Raw genomic sequence first — 17,065 nt, forward strand, 5'->3', positions numbered from 1 at the left:
CAGGTTACCAGACTGTCTTCTTCCCTACACGGTCTCCCCAAATCCACTGACCCCACTGGGCCACCCACCGAGGCCCATTGCCCCAACACTCCCTCTCTCCGGAGACTAAGATAAATGTAGGTACCAGGCTCGTGGAACAGAGACCATGTACTTCTGCTCAATTTTTCTATAAACCTAAAACTACTCAAAAAGTAAATCTGTTAATAAAAAGCCAATTTATGGGCAGCCCCAGTAGCCCAGTGGTTTAGCACAGGCTTCAGCCCAGAGCATGATCCTGGGGACCCGGGGTCAAGTCCTGCGTTGGGCTCCCTGCATGGAGCCTGCTTCTCCCTCTGCCTGTGTCTCTGCCTCTCTCTTTGGGTCTCTCATAAATAAATAAATAAAATCTTTAAAAAAATAAATAAATAAAAATAAAAAGCCAATTTAAAGTGAAAAGAATTAGTTATTTAAAAAAAGAAAGGAAAGGAAAAAGGAAGGGTGGAGGACATTTTTGGTTCCCTAAGGAGTGCTTATGTGGCTTAAACATAGGCTGGGTCTCATCAGGGAGCCGGTCCTGAAAAGGGATCCATTTGTGAGCTCTGAGAGCACTTGACATTGGGGCGGGGTCCGGTGACAGGACACTAGGCTGATGGTAGATTCTCTCTGACTTGTGATGGCAAATAGGATTCCACACACAACCTTGGTTTGGGTGGAAATGGGACCTGTGGTGAAGGGAAATGTATTACCTTGAACAAATCCTTTCTAGGTCACGCTGTGCACCAGGGTGACTCTAGAGGTCCTCTGGCCAAACTCAGCTGCCGGTCACCTTACCACTCGTGCTCCCTTGGATGAGCCTCTGCTTCCAGAGCCAGGGGCACCATTCCTCCTTTGCACAAAGATGCTCAGTGATCTCACATAGCCTGGACAAGGCAAGCAAGCAGAAGAACATCTGAAGTGGTCAGTTCTGGCATGCTCACTGGACTACCCCAAAGTCAGGAGAGAGACTCTTAGCTTATAAAACTAAGAGAATCAAACAGAAAGATCTACTGTCATGTAGAATAAAAAGAGCATTTTATCAACCCAGAAATATTCATTGGGAACCCACCCTGAATAAAGCACTGTCTAAGGTAACTTTAATAAAGAGTTGGCAGGGATGGTCTTTAGCAGTTATGCCTATAGAATCTGGCCCTCATCATTAGCATTTGGCCAGCTGGTTTCTAATAGGTGGTGTTCACTTCAAATGCCCATTGAGTGACTTGTAGCAGGTGGGCATCGTGCTGAGTGGTGAGAACACATGCTGGCTCCAGACCTGGAGAGCTCCCACAGCAGGGAGAGATGGCCCTTCGCACACTTGCTGATACCACTGATAACCGGGGGGGGGGGGGGGGGGGGGGGATAGGCAGGGTGGTACCAGGTGGGGAGTGGGGGGAAGGACACACTTATGGGGAAATGGTTACACTGTCGGCTCAACGAGGTGGAAAGGGTGTGCAAACCCACATCTCTCACATATCACATCATATCCTCATGATGCTTGCTCTGTCCATATTGGCCAGTGCTCACTTGTGGTCTTCTTGGTGATTCATTCATGGCACTCGAATACCTCTAGAATGGATACTTTACATTGCGATCAGATATGAAAAAACAGACTTACTTGCCATTAATAGACCATATTAGATTGAAGCGTGGGAGTGACCTTATATTGATAGCAAAAGACTACACTGAAACAAAGCAGTATTCTTGATTTTCTTGCCTATGGCTTGTTCCCCCTGTGGAAAAGGAAGTTCAGCAGGAATTTGAACCATTTAAAGCAGCCACTCTTTCTCCTTGAGGAGGTCAGAGGGATTCAAAGGAACTGAACAGGACAGCACTGTTTCCCTCCAAGACACAGGGCCCAGTAACAACTAGATCTTCTATGGTGGAGAATGCACGTGGGTGAATCTTGTGTGTGTATTGCCCATTCATTCATCACTGCATTCCTAGAAAGTCCTTAGAGTGTCTAGCATGTGCCAAACATGGGGGGAGCAGATCAATGAGACATGACCTTACGCCCTCCTCCCCCCCCGCCCCATGGTCTAATGTGTGTGGAGTAGAGGCCCTACCAGACCGACCACGCACTGAGCATGAGAGGACACTGGCAAGGAAGAGCGTCCTTCTGTCGGGCTGAGTTAGGTGAGCGAGCTGCTCGCAATGTCCTTAGAGCTGAGCTCAGGAGACTAACTGGGATTCTAGCAGAGGCTTCAAAAGAGAAAGGGAAGTGAAGAATTCAGGGAAATCCGTGTTGCTCAGTTAGATTTTAAGGCCACGAGGATAGGGGCTTCCAGAAGGTGTAAAAAAGGGAGTTTGGGTCAGATTCTGGAGTGTCCCAGATGCCACTGAGGAGCTTAGGGTTTTGGTAGACAAAGGGGAGTCACCGAAAGTGTTTGAGCAGGTGACATGGAGCTGATCTTTTAGGAGATTATGGGTGGTTATGTAGAAGAAGAGCCAGAGCCGGAAAAATGACTCAGGAGGCAGAGTGAAGCTGACAGGGCCAGGGGGTGAGATGCTGTGTTCATGTGGACAGAGGAAGAACACCCATAAATGTTGCAGTGGGGTTGTAGCATACAGCACATGCACCTCATATAACACACGTGCTTGTATATATATTTCATTTACACTTTTGGGAATGAACACACAGAACATAGTGAACTTTCTTCATGTTTGAAAACTCAACATATTGACATTTGAAATTCCAAATAACAATATAGTTATGCTTTGCTGAGCCCTGACCAGATCCCAGGTAGGTTCTCAGCCCTCCAGATGTGTTAATAATTTTTTTAAAGATTTTATTTACTTATTCATGAGACACAGAGAGAGAGAGAGGCAGAGACATAGGCAGAGGAAGAAGCAGGCTCCTGGTTCGGGACTGGATCCCAGGATGTCAGGATGCCCACTGAATCCTTTCCATACAGAAAAGGCAGTTCCCTAAAAACAAATGAACACAGCTGAAAGGAATCTATTAGCTATATTAAGAAGCCAAAGGCAGACACTCAACCATGCAGCCACCCAGGTGTCCCTGTTAATCATTTTTTAAAAATGATCTTACTTATTTATTTGAGAGAGAGAGCAGGAACAGGGCAGGGTGGGGGTCCAGAGGCAGAGGGAGAGGGAGAAACAGGCTCCCCACTGAGCAGGGAGCTCAATGTGGGGCTCAATCCCAGGACCCTGGGATCATGACCTGAGCTGAAGTTCAGCTTAATTTACTGAGCCACCGAGGCGCCCCTAAGTGGGTTAATCATTTAATCCCTACGATAACCCGATAAAGTGAGCACTGTTATTATTACCATTTTATAGTTAGAAAAATTACTACAAATTGAGTAACTTGGCTGAGTTCACACAGATAGCCCCAAAAGTTCTCTAAGATAACTTGCAACAGACTTCCTTTAAATAAAATTCCACCAGGCTATTCAAAATGTAGTGCTTTTTGGCAAAGTGGATCTCACAGTTTTTTCGGGAGGGAGCAGTGTGCACAGTGACTAAGCCCTCGACAGGTAGGGTACCACACTAATGAGACTTTTTCTTCATGGCCCCTGGCCAAGTTCACTTTCACATCAGCCGGTCATTAGCCTTCCTTCCTTGCTTTTATCAGCCACCTTGACTTCTGTTACACTGACCCCGCAGACATTCTTTCTGGCTTTTGGCAGTTTCCTGTCTACCTACCCGGCTATTATAATTGGAACAAATAAACATTAAAAGTGACACCCATCCCGGTCCCAGGGAGTTGCCATCAGCTTCTTTCTAGAAATTTGATCTTTTAGGACTGTTTCATTTTTTAGACTTCTTAATTTAGCTAATAGATTCCTTTCAGCTGTGTTCATTTGTTTTTAGGGAACTGCCTTTTGTGTATGGAAAGGATTCAGTGGGGGATGCAAAGGTGTCTCTCACAGAGAGCCCATGCAGGTCTGCATAACTGGCGGGAGTTCAGTTCTCTTCTGCTCACATTTAGGGCATCTGCTCTGTCCAGACCGGGCCAGTCCTGCCATTGAGGAAGGAGGGACAGTCCAAATGGGCAGGGGGCAAAGATAGGTGGGCTCTTTCTGGGTCTCTCCATAGCACCATGTGTTTTTTCCCATTCAATAATTTGAAAATACTTTGAAGATTGTGAATAGCCAAGCTTTGTGATTGTTACTTTATTTTTTTTTAATTCAGAATTTTAATTATGTACATAAATAGCGACATGAGAACCAGGAGTTCTAATGCTGGACATTATCTCTAGGTAAAAGGATTTCCGATTAGTCCACTGGTAGTATGGTATCACCCAAGATAACAAAGAAGCCTGGTATAGTTTTTCCTGAAGAAGAAAGCCAATTTACTACATTCAGTACTGACTTCTCTGCCATTTTTCTGTAGAAAATGAATGGAGTTTCCAATGTTTACCTATAACTGATTAAAATGGGCAGAGCATGGAGCATTCTACTTATTTCCAGGTGAATTCTTCAAATTTTATGGCTTTTGAAAGTTCTCCTTCCACAAATCTTCTTCAACTATGTATCCTTGTAAAACCCAGTCATATAATTTCTCCCCACTGACCTGGACAAATACGATGGCTTGTTGTGGATAATAAAGAGAGGCAGCTAGTCCCATAAACCCAGGGGGATACACCAGCTTCTATATTTTTGACCCTCTAGCCAAAAGAAGTCCAACAATGCCAGCAAAACCAATAACACCAAGTCTTGGGAAAAAATTCAGGAGGTGCATTTTGGAGATACTCATAGCTGTCTAACCCCCATTGAACCAAGCTCTGCATCTTGGGCTTTGTTTGTGAGTACATTTCCTGACAACTTGTATATGACTCGCAATAATGTCAGAGATGTGAAATGCTTTCTTCAAGCTGGGTCCTTGGCTCCTCCACATAATTAGATTGACCCTCAGGAACCGAGTAGAGTGAAAGCTCATTAACCTTCACAGAAGTTTTGTGAGGTGAGTCCCTTTTAGGTGACACATAGACTTTAAAGGTGAGCAGACTCAGGCTGGCCGGCCCCACAGACCTCCGAATTACCTTGAACATGTTGCTGGCAGAGGTGACTCCGGCAGGGTCTGTGATTGTTTCTTTAAAGGACATTTTCGTAGATGGAGACCAGGCTATTTCATGTGGCACCGTATCCTTGGGCCCATTAGACTGGTACTCAGTGAACAGCAGTTTGGGTGGTGAGGGTGAAGTCACAGGATGTCATGAGTGTGTCTGCTGAATGTGAGGCCTTGTGCCATGCGCCCCATCATCTAGAATCCTTGAGAAGGGAGTAGAGCCAAAAGGAGAGGAGAGGAGAGAATAGGACAGAAGAAGAAGAGTAGGGAATGGAGAGAGCTATAACACTGCGGTTTCTTTTAGGCAAGACAAAAACCATGGGATGTAGATTTAGGCAAACAAATTTAATTTAAAAAATTAGGATCCATGCCCAACATGGGGCTTCAACTCATGACTCTGAAATCAAGGGTTGCATACTCTACTGACTGAGCCAGGTAGGAGCCCTTAGGGAAACAAATTTTAAAAGTGGAAGGAAACTGAGTCTCAAACTAGATAATTATCCCTGAAAAAGACATTCACTATCTCTTATTGAATTTTTAACTTTGTGTTACAGAAAATCTCAAACCTATACAAAATGGAATATTATAATGAACCCCCATATATCCATTACCTGCCTTCAACAGTCATCACCTTAGAGTCCTTTTTGTTTCATCTAAAACCCCATCCACATTCTGGATTTTTTAAAGCAAATACCAAATATTATCATTTTATCTGTAAGTATGTCAGTATGCATCTCTAAAATATAAGAACTCTTGTTTTTCTTAAACATAACCACGATGATTATAATTTTAAGGAATGATTTTGAGAAAAATTCATGAGGTTTAAAAAAGAAATTTCCAGCATGCACACCCTACTTATTACTTTTTGGTTTTAAATGACTCTGTCATTAAAGCCTGCTTTGCACTCTGACTCTGATCCTTCCAGAAGCTGCTCCTCGAGAAGTAGGAGGTGCTATGTGAGAATGAGCCACTGAATTCTGGAAGGAGACCCAGAGTTCTGGACATGGCTTTATAAGTGCACCTGCCCTCTTTCTAGAATTTTGTCCATCTGATCCTCTTCACATATGAACCATCTCTATTCACAGCCACAGAAGTGAAAACAGCCACTGTCAAAAAAAGAGCAGCAGTTGAAGGGCAAGTGTCTGCCAGCACTATCTCTTGGGAAGGGAGAGAAAGAGCTGCCAAAACAGGAGATACGTCTGACATCCAGACAGTGTTAGCCGACTGGTTCCCAAGTAGGAGTTGGCTGTCCACAGAGATGCCCTGTGTAGGTGATATGAATCACAAATACGCTCTGCCTTGATTAATCTCTAACAGTCAGAAAGTCGAAAGCTTCTTGTCATCATGTTCAAGCTTAGGAGTTTGGTTTTCCGTGGGCAGCTGGCTCTAGGAGGATATCACACGACTGTCTAAGGGTCCCCGAGGGATGCTGTAAAAGCTGTCTGTATGTGGGTCCCTGAATTTGAGGTCGTGGGTGTGGAAGGTGATGCACCAGGGAGTTGGCTCTTAGCTTACTGGGTCAGATGTTTCTGAGAACCTTCTTCACCAGAGTTTACAGTTCAGTTTCAGAGGTGAATGAACCGTTTCAGATGATCAAAAAGATATGCTCTCTCATATCTCCCAGAGAAAAATCTTTCCTTCCGCAGTTACTTTGAAACTGAAGTTTGCTGCCAGCGTAGGAGCCAATCCATTATATCATAATCAATGACATGAATGTTTTGCTCAAGTTCAGATGTCTAACAAGAGTCATTTTCTTTCCGAGGGCGTGTTATCAGTCTCATGAATATATGCTCTGCACTTCATTAGCATTCTTCTAGCAAAACACCATTCTGAGTCATTTCTGAAATATCTGCCCTCGCCTGCAAGTCGTTTCTCAGTTTTTACAAAAATTGCCTTTTCTACTTACTGGCAGAAAAGTTTAATACCACACAAGCCTAAAATGGGTATACTGAGAAAAACACAGCACACCTATGGAGTTGTGACCACAGCAGGGCATCGTGCTCTGGCCCACAACCTCCACCGATGGAGGCTCATCCACCTCCAGGCACAGCCTCGCAAGGGAATGCTGGGTGGGAAGTGAAGTTCCATATTATGTGTATTCACCACTATGGCTTTCCCAGACCTTAAGCCAGAAGGAGGTTTAGAGAGCTTATCAGGGAATGTCAAGTGAAAGGGAAAATTGGTGCCCATATGTTAAGAGCTGCTTTATGAGTGACCATCAGAGAGTGTTAGAGCTCCTGCCCCACAGCACTGTAAACACCACTCACCATGGTCAGCTCTGGCCTGGCCTGGTCCCCTGTTTGCTTTCTCTAGAATGAACAAGAAAATATATACTCCAACATATTGGCTAAATGTGTTTCTTTCAACTGGGGTAATATATGTCTCTCCCTCTATCTGATTGTTGTAAAGACAGTCCAGCTTGCCCCTTGGAATCGCACCTACACAGAGTCCCAGTCTGCAGGGATGCCCTCCTGGCTGTTTATCCAAAATGATCCTATCTGGTTTAAGAGCTTGCTTTCAAAGGACCCTCAGGGACAATCACAGTTCCATACCCGACTCCCTTCCAATTCCATGGGGTGTAAACCCTCCATTCCCGTCGAGGACCACCTGCTCTCTGGAGTGCGTGTCTTTGAGATGAAGGGTTTGCTCTCCCTCTGTAAGCAGAACTTTGACAATGCATAGCCACAAGGGACCCCCAAGAGCTTCCAGAAGCTTTTGATTCATGGAAGCCACCTGAACGGGCCTCTGTGTTGCATAGAGTTGTTTTTAGTACTTGTGTCCTTGACCACACACTTCCCTGGTAGGGAGGCTCAGGCTCTTGGGCCCAGGCCAGAGGCAGGATCTGAAGACTGTGTTACAATTCTTTGTTCAGTGAAGTGACTGGCTTCTGGCTCTCCTACCTCCAGACCGGGGCCTCTCAGAACAAAGTGAGGACTGCCAATGGACTGAGGGTACCAGTCCTGGTTGTGGACACTGGGGTTCACAGCCCAAAAAGGATAACGACGGAAATTCCATAGTCAATTCATTTCAACCACACTTTTAAAAAAATTTACACTTATTATAGCTAAGTTGTTTCCAAAATGTTATGGGGGATATGACATGATCAATGGTATCTTCCATTCCTGCTCCCCCAACCCCTGCCCCAGAACATGAAAGTCCAGTAGGAAAGACAAGCCAAGAAGCCAGTTCTAACCAAAGCTAAGTCAGATGCAGACCCTCCTAGACTTTAATATATGCCTTTAACATATGATATATAAATTATATATATGGCCATTAATATACCAGAGCATTTAATAGGAACTAAATTTATTCTTTCATGAACTGGCCAGAGAACTTTTCATGACAGTGCTGCCCCCCAAGCCATCAAAGTTCAGTTTCAGCAACATTCTCCAAGGCATGTGGGTGCAATTTTTTGAATGGCCTATTGCATTTTGCTGCATTTATCTTATCAAAATGAACAGGAAATTGAATGAACCAAAGCTTCACCTCTGTGCATTAATAGAGGGGAGACCAGGTTGAAAATCACAGGAAATACTGAAGGTTTTTGTTCCATCATGCATGTGCTTGCTTAGTAAATATCAGTTGAGTGCCTATGTGTACAAACAACTTTTCCAGGCACAGATCAAGGTCCGGCTGTCACTGAGTTCAGAATCTAGGGAGGGAGGCAGGAATAAACAGGATACATAAAATACAGAGTGTAGACAATGGAAAGGACCAAGGATAAAAAAAAAACAAAGCAGGGAAGGGGTGAGGAAGTCAAATCTGTGGAATACTTTAAAAAGAAGGCCTCACCCAGGACAGGGTGACTTTTAAGTAAAACCTGAAGGAAATAAGAAAATGACACAATCGGATTACCAATAAAAAGAGAAATCTGGGCAGAGAAAGTAGCATGAGCAAAGGTCCTGAGGCTGGTGCTGACAGTGTGGTGATGGTCTTATCCTAGTGTCAGTGGACGTGTCTGAGTCTGGGTTGGTCTCAGGGGAGCAAATGAACACTGACAACAGATACCCATGCAGAATAACTGGAAAATGAGCCATTCCTGAAAAGTGTTGGATGCCCTTAACTCAGTGATGACCCACAGACCAAATGACCAACCTGTCAAAGTTGACAACCAGTGAAATTTATTTAGCAACAAAATGACTGAGGTGATTTCCCTTTCTCCCGTGTTCTTGCTCACTGCTTACTCCCCGGGCCTCAGGTGGTGCCGGCCACATAGCTACAGCTCAGTAAGGGTTTGTTAAATGGATGTTTCAGGAAGCATGTGAGGACCTGCAACGCGGCCCTTGTCAGTGAGCGTCCCGGGCGTTAGATCAGTGCAGGAGCAGGAGCAGCACTGCCTGGAAGCCAGGCTGGGAGACCATGAGCTAGTTACCAGTGGAGGTGGGCTGGGGCTGGTTCTGACAGGACCCGAACACGGAGACAGCAGGAGGCATCACTAGTAGCTTGCGGGTCCCACCAGCCCATCTTGAATGATTGAGGATCCAAAGTGCTCGAAAAATAATTCTTTAGTCCTATATCTCCTGAGCATGCTCAGTACCATGGAGCCTCAGTTTACAAACTTTCCAGGCAAACTGCTGCTCTTTCTCTCATCAACGTGTTAGAGAGAGGACTTGATTCCTCTTGCTGCCAAAAGTGCCCTTGCTTTCAAGTTCAAACCAAAAAGTAGTGTGGTTGTTCTTCAAGCTGATCCGTGCAGAATAACCGCAAATGCCAACCCCGGTGATGGTTTCTAATTGAATGTGACTTTCTTTGTTAACGCCTGTCCTTGCCCCCAGCAGCAAACTGACAACCAGGACTTGCCTTTGTGAGCTGAAATGATGTAGCTGATAACCAACAGCTTGTATTAATTTTTCCTGATAATCTCACGGCACTTTTAATGAGATCGGTGGCAAATGCCGTGTTTCTGGGGCAAATTAATTTGTCCTTGCAAAACAGAGCGTCAGCGATTTTTATTTCCTTTGTGTCTGACATCTAATGGGTTGTGTTTTCAATGGCAATTGATACAACCTTGTATTTCGGCCACACTGCAGGAAGGACAAGATTTTGCCAAGAGCAATAAAATCAGCATAACCTCAATTGAATGTCAGGCAATTGAAGTTTGAAAATGGGTCTGCTGATGTTTTGTCCCTTCATTGTCCATGTGGCAGGACATTGTGACTCGCAAAGGGCCAGAGAGGTGAGCAAGGAAGCCGGCTAGCCACTTGGCCTCCACGCAGCCTGGTCGTGAGAAGGAACGTGGCAGTGAAGTGTGACCCTCTGTCCCTTATGGGCTTCCGCCCGTGAGTCCTGTGTGGTGGTGACCTGCATTTATGTCCTTCCTATTGCTGAGGCCACGAAGGGGCAAACCGCTCTAGTACCCGCCTCTTCCATCTTCTCATTTCCAGGCTGTTATTGCCACCCCCTCCCCAATCAAACCAAATTTTCTATCAGAATTGGAAGGGGTTTGGCCACAGCAGCAATCACTGGTGCCACAGTCTTTGCAGAGGATGGAGTTTTGAACTAGGCAGGTCGTGGAGTAATGTTGAGATTTAACCACATCTTTCTCAAGCTGGATAGGAAAAGTCCAGGGCGCTGAATTCACTGATGCAGTTTTAAAATGTTAACACTCCTAGAATTTTGACTGGGGCCTGTTCTGCTGTGAAGGGTCCCATCCCAGAAGGGGTAGACATGCTGATATTTTCTTTGATAAGCACTGGGGTCCTGAAGACTCTGAGAGACCCATAGATAGAGTGGGGTCTTTCCACAGACACCACCATAAAGAGCAGATGGGTTTGGCACATCTCACTCCATCCTCTCTTTAATTTCCAGAAAGATAAGAGAGGCTGCTCCCAGAGCTCCTCTGTCCTGTTAGGGTTGACCCTGCTTGTTTGGCTGGTGGTGGAGTAGGACACCTCTGCTAAAAACCAGCAACAGACAGTGGTATCGGGTGTCTGCAATACCACATAAGAGGGGCCAGGGACCAACTCTCCTCCCTTCTGACTTAGGATTGACACCTTGGAATGGCCAGTGGGTGACAGATGCCCAGAAGGTGAGCATCTCCCTGGAGCTGAAGTCAGAGTTCTGTTGGTCGTTTATAACTTGAAGTTAAAAGAAACAAGTCATACAAGTAAATTATTATGAGGTAGAGTGGCTTAGAACCCACTATAAGTAAATAAAAGCAGGGTATGAGTAGATATTTTCAAGATGGGCCCGGATGGTAGAGCCATACAACATACAAATCATATATTGATTTGTGACCCCCATGTGGGCACCACTCTTGAAGCTGGCACATCCCAGGCTGGCATGCCTATGTACTAGAGACAGTCATGAGTAATCTTGTCTCTGAAAAAGGTTTTCCTGTTCAAAAATCATGTTCAAGACCAATGCATGGGACAGCTTTTTGGGTCATGAGTCTAACCCAGGAGCTTTGGTTTAAGTGATATGGGGTGGGGGTGGGGGGGAAGTATGGTTCCTCTCAGATGTCCACAGGCCATGTGGATATATAATTAAGTTAATCGTTTGATTAGGCAGGAATACGGACAAACTAAAAGTTTTCAAAGGAGCCTGACAGATCTGTTTCAAGAAGGCCAGAATTCAGATGCAGCCAGAAGCAGTGTTTGGTTCATGGGTGCTTGCCCCTCAGCCTGTCCCAGTTTTAATAATATGGAAACCCTGATTTGCTTGGCCTGACCCTTAGCTCAGGCAGTGTGTTTTCTGTTTTAATGTGAATCTGCCAAGACCACCGATGTTAACATTTACAGCTTGGAACAAAAACTGATTTGTGGTGCTATAAATAGAACAGCATATAATCTTTTTTGTTTGTTTGTTTTTAACCAAAGACTATCAGGTTACTTCACAATTGCATTTACCTTCATATTCAGAGGAAGAATAAATAAACTGCTTCCCCTGCTGCTCAGCAGCTTGGCCATCTGAAAAGCCCAGTATCTGAAGTTAGTTCCCAGTGGGAGAAATGGTGCTTCACCACATCAACCTAAATCAGTCTCTGATGTTCTGGCTCTGACTCAGGATGCCACACTGTAAATGTAGCAGCGACACCGTAAAGGCCAGGGTCTTTCATACCACATGAAGACTGAACTTCTTTTCTGGGGCACATGGAGCCACATAATCCGAAAGACACTGCTTTGAAATAATGACTGTGCTCAGCGGCAAAGAGTAAAGCTTGATATTGCGCAAGAATGGTGTCATTCAACCAATCCCCCAGTGTGTTCATTTGGTGGTTAAGTCTAGCTGTTTTTGGAGTGTCCCCAGCCTCACCCAAGCAAATCATATGCATTCACAGGCACATCAGCATAAAAGCACTTAATATAATAGATACTAATAAATATGTACAAATAAGTATAATGAATATAACATAGCTAACAAGTATACATGTTTTATATAAATGTATTTATTATGAATGTATATTTATAATATAAATATCAATAACACATTGCCAAATGAATGAAGGACTCCTTCCTTAAAACAGTCTAAGTGTCTAACGTTGCCACCATGATTCATTCATCTCCTGTGAGCATTCCCTATGCATATAATCAATACTTATGGCAAAATGATTTTCATTTCACCTCATAAAATGGAAAAATTATTTTCTCATATTTTGGCTATCCTAAATTTAAAATAGGACAACATTGACATTAAAAAAATAGAATGAAAAAAAAATAGAACAGTATTATAATTCTAGGGTTTACAATTTTTTTCCACCCAGGAAATTAGCACTTTCCAAATTTCTGGTGTCTTATTGAAAAACAAAAGAGAAAACATTTATGACAAATAATACCAGATTAATATTCACATTATATTTAAACATAAGATTAGTATTTAAAATAATGTTACTAAAAATCAGTCCCAGATGGATGGCAGATTTAAATGTGAAAGGTAAAACAATTCCACTTTTACAGGAAAATATGGAATATCTTCACAATATTGGCAAAGGCAAAAATTTCTTAATGAGAATACCAAAAGCACCACAGAAGAAAAAAAATGGATAAAATAATGACATTACTGTAATATCGGGTACAGAAGTTAATTTTCTTTACCTGGGTGATAAAGAAGGTTAAAAGAATCAGGAAGAACCAGAGGGGGTGGATGAGCCATTTCCCTTATCCTAGAAAGGGAGGCTCCAGAAGAAAGTGGTAATTTTCAGACAGGTTTGTGTCCGCTCTTTCCCTGCCTCTTTCCTGCAAGGGCTCCTGTGTGGCCACGCGTTCTGTATTGTTTCATTCAGAGTACGAATCAGGTATCTCATAAGAAAAATCACAATGTGAGGTGCCTGGGTGGCTCAGTGGTTGAGTGTCTGCCTTCAGCTCAGGTTGTGATCCCAGGGCCCGGGGATTGAGTCCCACATCAGGCTCCCAGAGAGAAGCCTGCTTCTCCTTCTGCCTATGTCTCTGCCTTTCTCTGTGCATCTCTCATGAATAAGTAAATAAGATCTTTTTAAAAAATCACAATGTAATTTAAATCCTAAACAAAGCAGCTATTCAATGAAATGATGCTGTTAACTATTCTTAACTTATAAATTACATTTTTGTTGCAAGTCCTTTCGGTTTGAAGATCATATGATACAATTGGAGGACAGAGAACAATGAGGACAGCTCCTCCCTGTAAGTTCCAAGGTAATTCAAGGTGATGGTTAACTATTGAGTGATTAGAGAAATGCGTCTTGGGACCTGGCCCAGACTCCATGTCCTTGCAGCTCCTTTCCTCCAAAGTGTCTGGTTCCCTCCAAGTTGCTGGCAGTCAACAGCTGTCAGATTTATGAAGAATGAGATAATCACACTCATTTTGGACTAGGAGCACTTGAGTGCCATGTAGCATGTTGGTATCGATGAAACACACCAATACCCACCTGCTGAGGTTAGTGGTAATTGAGAGACTCGGTGCACATGCCTGGATATCCGAGGGTATTTCAGGTGTTTGCCTCTAAGGGTTAATCCTGTGACCAAGACTCAAAAAGAAACTTCAAGAATTAATGTTCGAACTTCCAGATTGAATGTATCACCCATGTGATGTAGGGTATGAATAAAAATCTGTAGCGCAGGTTTTGAATAGATTCCTTCGGATGTGAGCATGAACGTGTGTGTGTGGTTCATTTAGCCCTTGGCGATCTCAAGGATGTGAGCAGAGCTCTGCTGACACCCCAATTTCTCTCCATGTCCCAAGTTTCAGATCAAAAGCCGGGCCTCAAAAGTCCATTGCTCTCCAAAAGCCCTAGACCCTTGCTACTCAACGTGCAGTCCTTGGACGGGCAGCAGTGCTTCCCCAGGGAGCTTGTAAGAAATGCAGAATCCCAAGCTGCACCCCAGACCTAAACAATCAAGACGTGCATTTCATCAGGATCCTCTGAGGACCCGAATAGCCATGGGTATTTGAGAGGCTGAGAAACACTGCTCTGTAGGACATATGCAGGTGACAGTCTCTTCTCTCTTGAGAGTATTTCTATGCTTCAGATCCTTGTTTTGGTGATTTTATAATTAAACATCCTTAGGGACTGAATATTTTAAAACTTGTTCAGCTTGCTCATGCCTGCTTTGCAACATATCTGTAGTCTGGGGTTTCTTGGTGAGATGTGCTTCTCACCACATTGCTCACCAAGGTCTTGTCTGGAGAGCAGAATTACAGACAGAATGGGATTACAGCAGCCAGAAAACCCCTGGAAGCTCGCAGGACCTGGCCGCACGTGGGGCTGTCTGAGGGATGTCTCCGGGACAGGATGCCATCAGGACTTACGGTCTGGTAGCAGAATATTTGCGACTGATCTACAACCCTGCCTTAATTCCAGTAGTTGCCTACATCATTTGTGATCCTTTTCTCTTTTTTTTTTCTTTATTTATTTATGATAGTCACACACAGAGAGAGAGAGGCAGAGACACAGGCAGAGGGAGAAGCAGGCTCCATGCACCGGGAGCCTGACGTGGGATTCGATCCCGGGTCTCCAGGATTGCGCCCTGGGCCAAAGGCAGGCGCCAAACCACTGCGCCACCCAGGGATCCCCTGTGATCCTTTTCTTGTGTGATACAAAACAGACAATTCCCTCCCCAGTTTAGATTTTAAAAAATTGTTTAAAATGCAATCATGGCATTTTGACTTTTTACATACATGACTAATGAATATAAAAGCCAGGAAGTTTTTAGGATCTCTTTCCTTCTTGGATTTATCTCACTGTTCCCGACTTGAATCCGGTGAGTTTTTTGTAAAATTTGCTCTTTGTGGCTCTGTGTAAATTTGCTGCCAAGATCACTCTCAGGCCCTCTTTCCCTCGCCACCTTTCCCTTCCAGCAGCCTCCATCTCTGGCTGCTCACCCTGACTTGTCCCCAGCCCACTGCGGCCAGATACCCTGTGCCCAGATGTTCCTCACTGGGCCCTCAGTCTCATGTTCTAAAAGGAAAAGCTTGAGCAACTTGACTTCCCTGTTCACCAACAGGAAGGGATCCTGTTGCAGCTCACACCCCTGCTCTGCTGGTTTTATGGCTGCTCATGGAAATGACATATGTAGGGTAGGGTCCCATAAGAAAAAGCTTCATAGGGATCCAGCCATGTTTTTTCAGATCAGATTGTGCCGTGGGAAGCTCAGCCAGGGGGTGTGAAGAAACCCACCCTAGACTCATCAGCCTGAAGACAGGGGACAAGAGAGGGGATTCCAGGGGCTTCAGGCTAAGCTGTGGCTTCCCTGCCCCCTGTGTGGATTGGTGCACCTATTCATGATGTGGACAGTGTGTTCTCAAGCTGCAAGGAAGTCAGTTTTTTGTAAGCCGAATAATATTTTAATTGCGCTGGGGGAGGGCTGTCCTGCAGCATATCATCTGTGTAATGAAGCACCCTCCAGTGATGCACTTAACCTAATAAAAGCCTACAGTGGCATCTCTGAGTTTCTTAAAACAGCACGCACATACCACATGTATGTATAAATACATTTGTAGATACACAGATATAGCAGATAGAGTAATACCAGCTACGATACCAATAAACCCCAACATGCCAGTGGCTTGAGACTTGGGGAACAATCCAGCACTGTTCCTCCTGCTTGCCAGGCCTTCTCCTTTCCCTAGTGATTCAGAGACCCTGGCTCCTTCCATCTCACAGTTCTCCACCATTTTCAGAGACCTTAGAGGCCTCTCCATCCAGCTATTGAAGAGAGTGGAGAAATTCCCTCTGTTTCTCAAAGCCTTGGCCTGGAGGTGACCTATGTTTCTTCCTGTCATCTCCCATTGGTGAGAACAGGACTCATGGCCACAGTAGGCCACAGAGGGGCTGAGCCATGCAGGTTTTTGGCCACAGCTCAGTACAGAAAGGTTGACAAAACGCCTTCTCTGCCACACCTTCTGTGCTTAGTCAAGGGTTTAATAAGCAAATTTCCTCTAACATGTCTATAACGCTTCCTACGTGGAAGGCTGAGTGACGGGTGGTATCTTTAGCATATGGAAAGTGAATTGAGGCCCTAGGGAAATTTATTTGCATTTTGACAGATGTGGGAGGAGAAATGAAGATCCTAGGGGCTTCCTGTGCTTTGCTAAGTCTGCTTTTTTTCATCACTATGATATTGATTTTAATTTAGAAAAAAAAAAGCAAGCAAGTGCAAAAAAAGTTAAATGCACAGAAGCAGCTTTGTGGCCTGTTGTCTCATGAAACAAGGCTCAGGGCTGCAGGGGCCATGGAGCCTGTGCACCCCACCATCTGATTTACTTTGGACCCAGTTCTCTGGGTTCCAGAGGAATCACTAAACCTTTGTAGAACTGACCTAGGACTCAAGCCTGCTTTGTGCTGTTTATACTTCCTTAGACTTCATAACTTTACTGGACTCTGGAAATAGTTTTGTTTTTAGCCTAAAACATAGATGTACCAAGTTCTTGTGACACTATAAGTAATCCAATAACCAAAACACAGCCCCCATCTCATTTGTTCTGAGTGCAAACATCACATTAATAAGAGCTGGGAGGGATAAAGCCTTTTGCCTGGAGACACGGGGCCTTAGAAGGAAAAATCCAGCAGTAGAGTCCCATCGACTCAGGTCTCACCCCGTTCTACCACCTG

General features: G+C 44.4%; 1 pseudogene; it reads right to left on the minus strand.

Annotated features, from left to right (window-relative positions):
* Positions 1 to 4,240: 4,240 nt before the first annotated feature.
* Positions 4,241 to 5,035, minus strand: LOC112916796 (MICOS complex subunit MIC26 pseudogene; annotated as a pseudogene).
* Positions 5,036 to 17,065: the final 12,030 nt, after the last annotated feature.

The sequence above is a fragment of the Vulpes vulpes genome, chromosome 8, assembly GCF_048418805.1.
Source record: "Vulpes vulpes isolate BD-2025 chromosome 8, VulVul3, whole genome shotgun sequence".
Lineage (NCBI taxonomy): Eukaryota > Metazoa > Chordata > Mammalia > Carnivora > Canidae > Vulpes > Vulpes vulpes.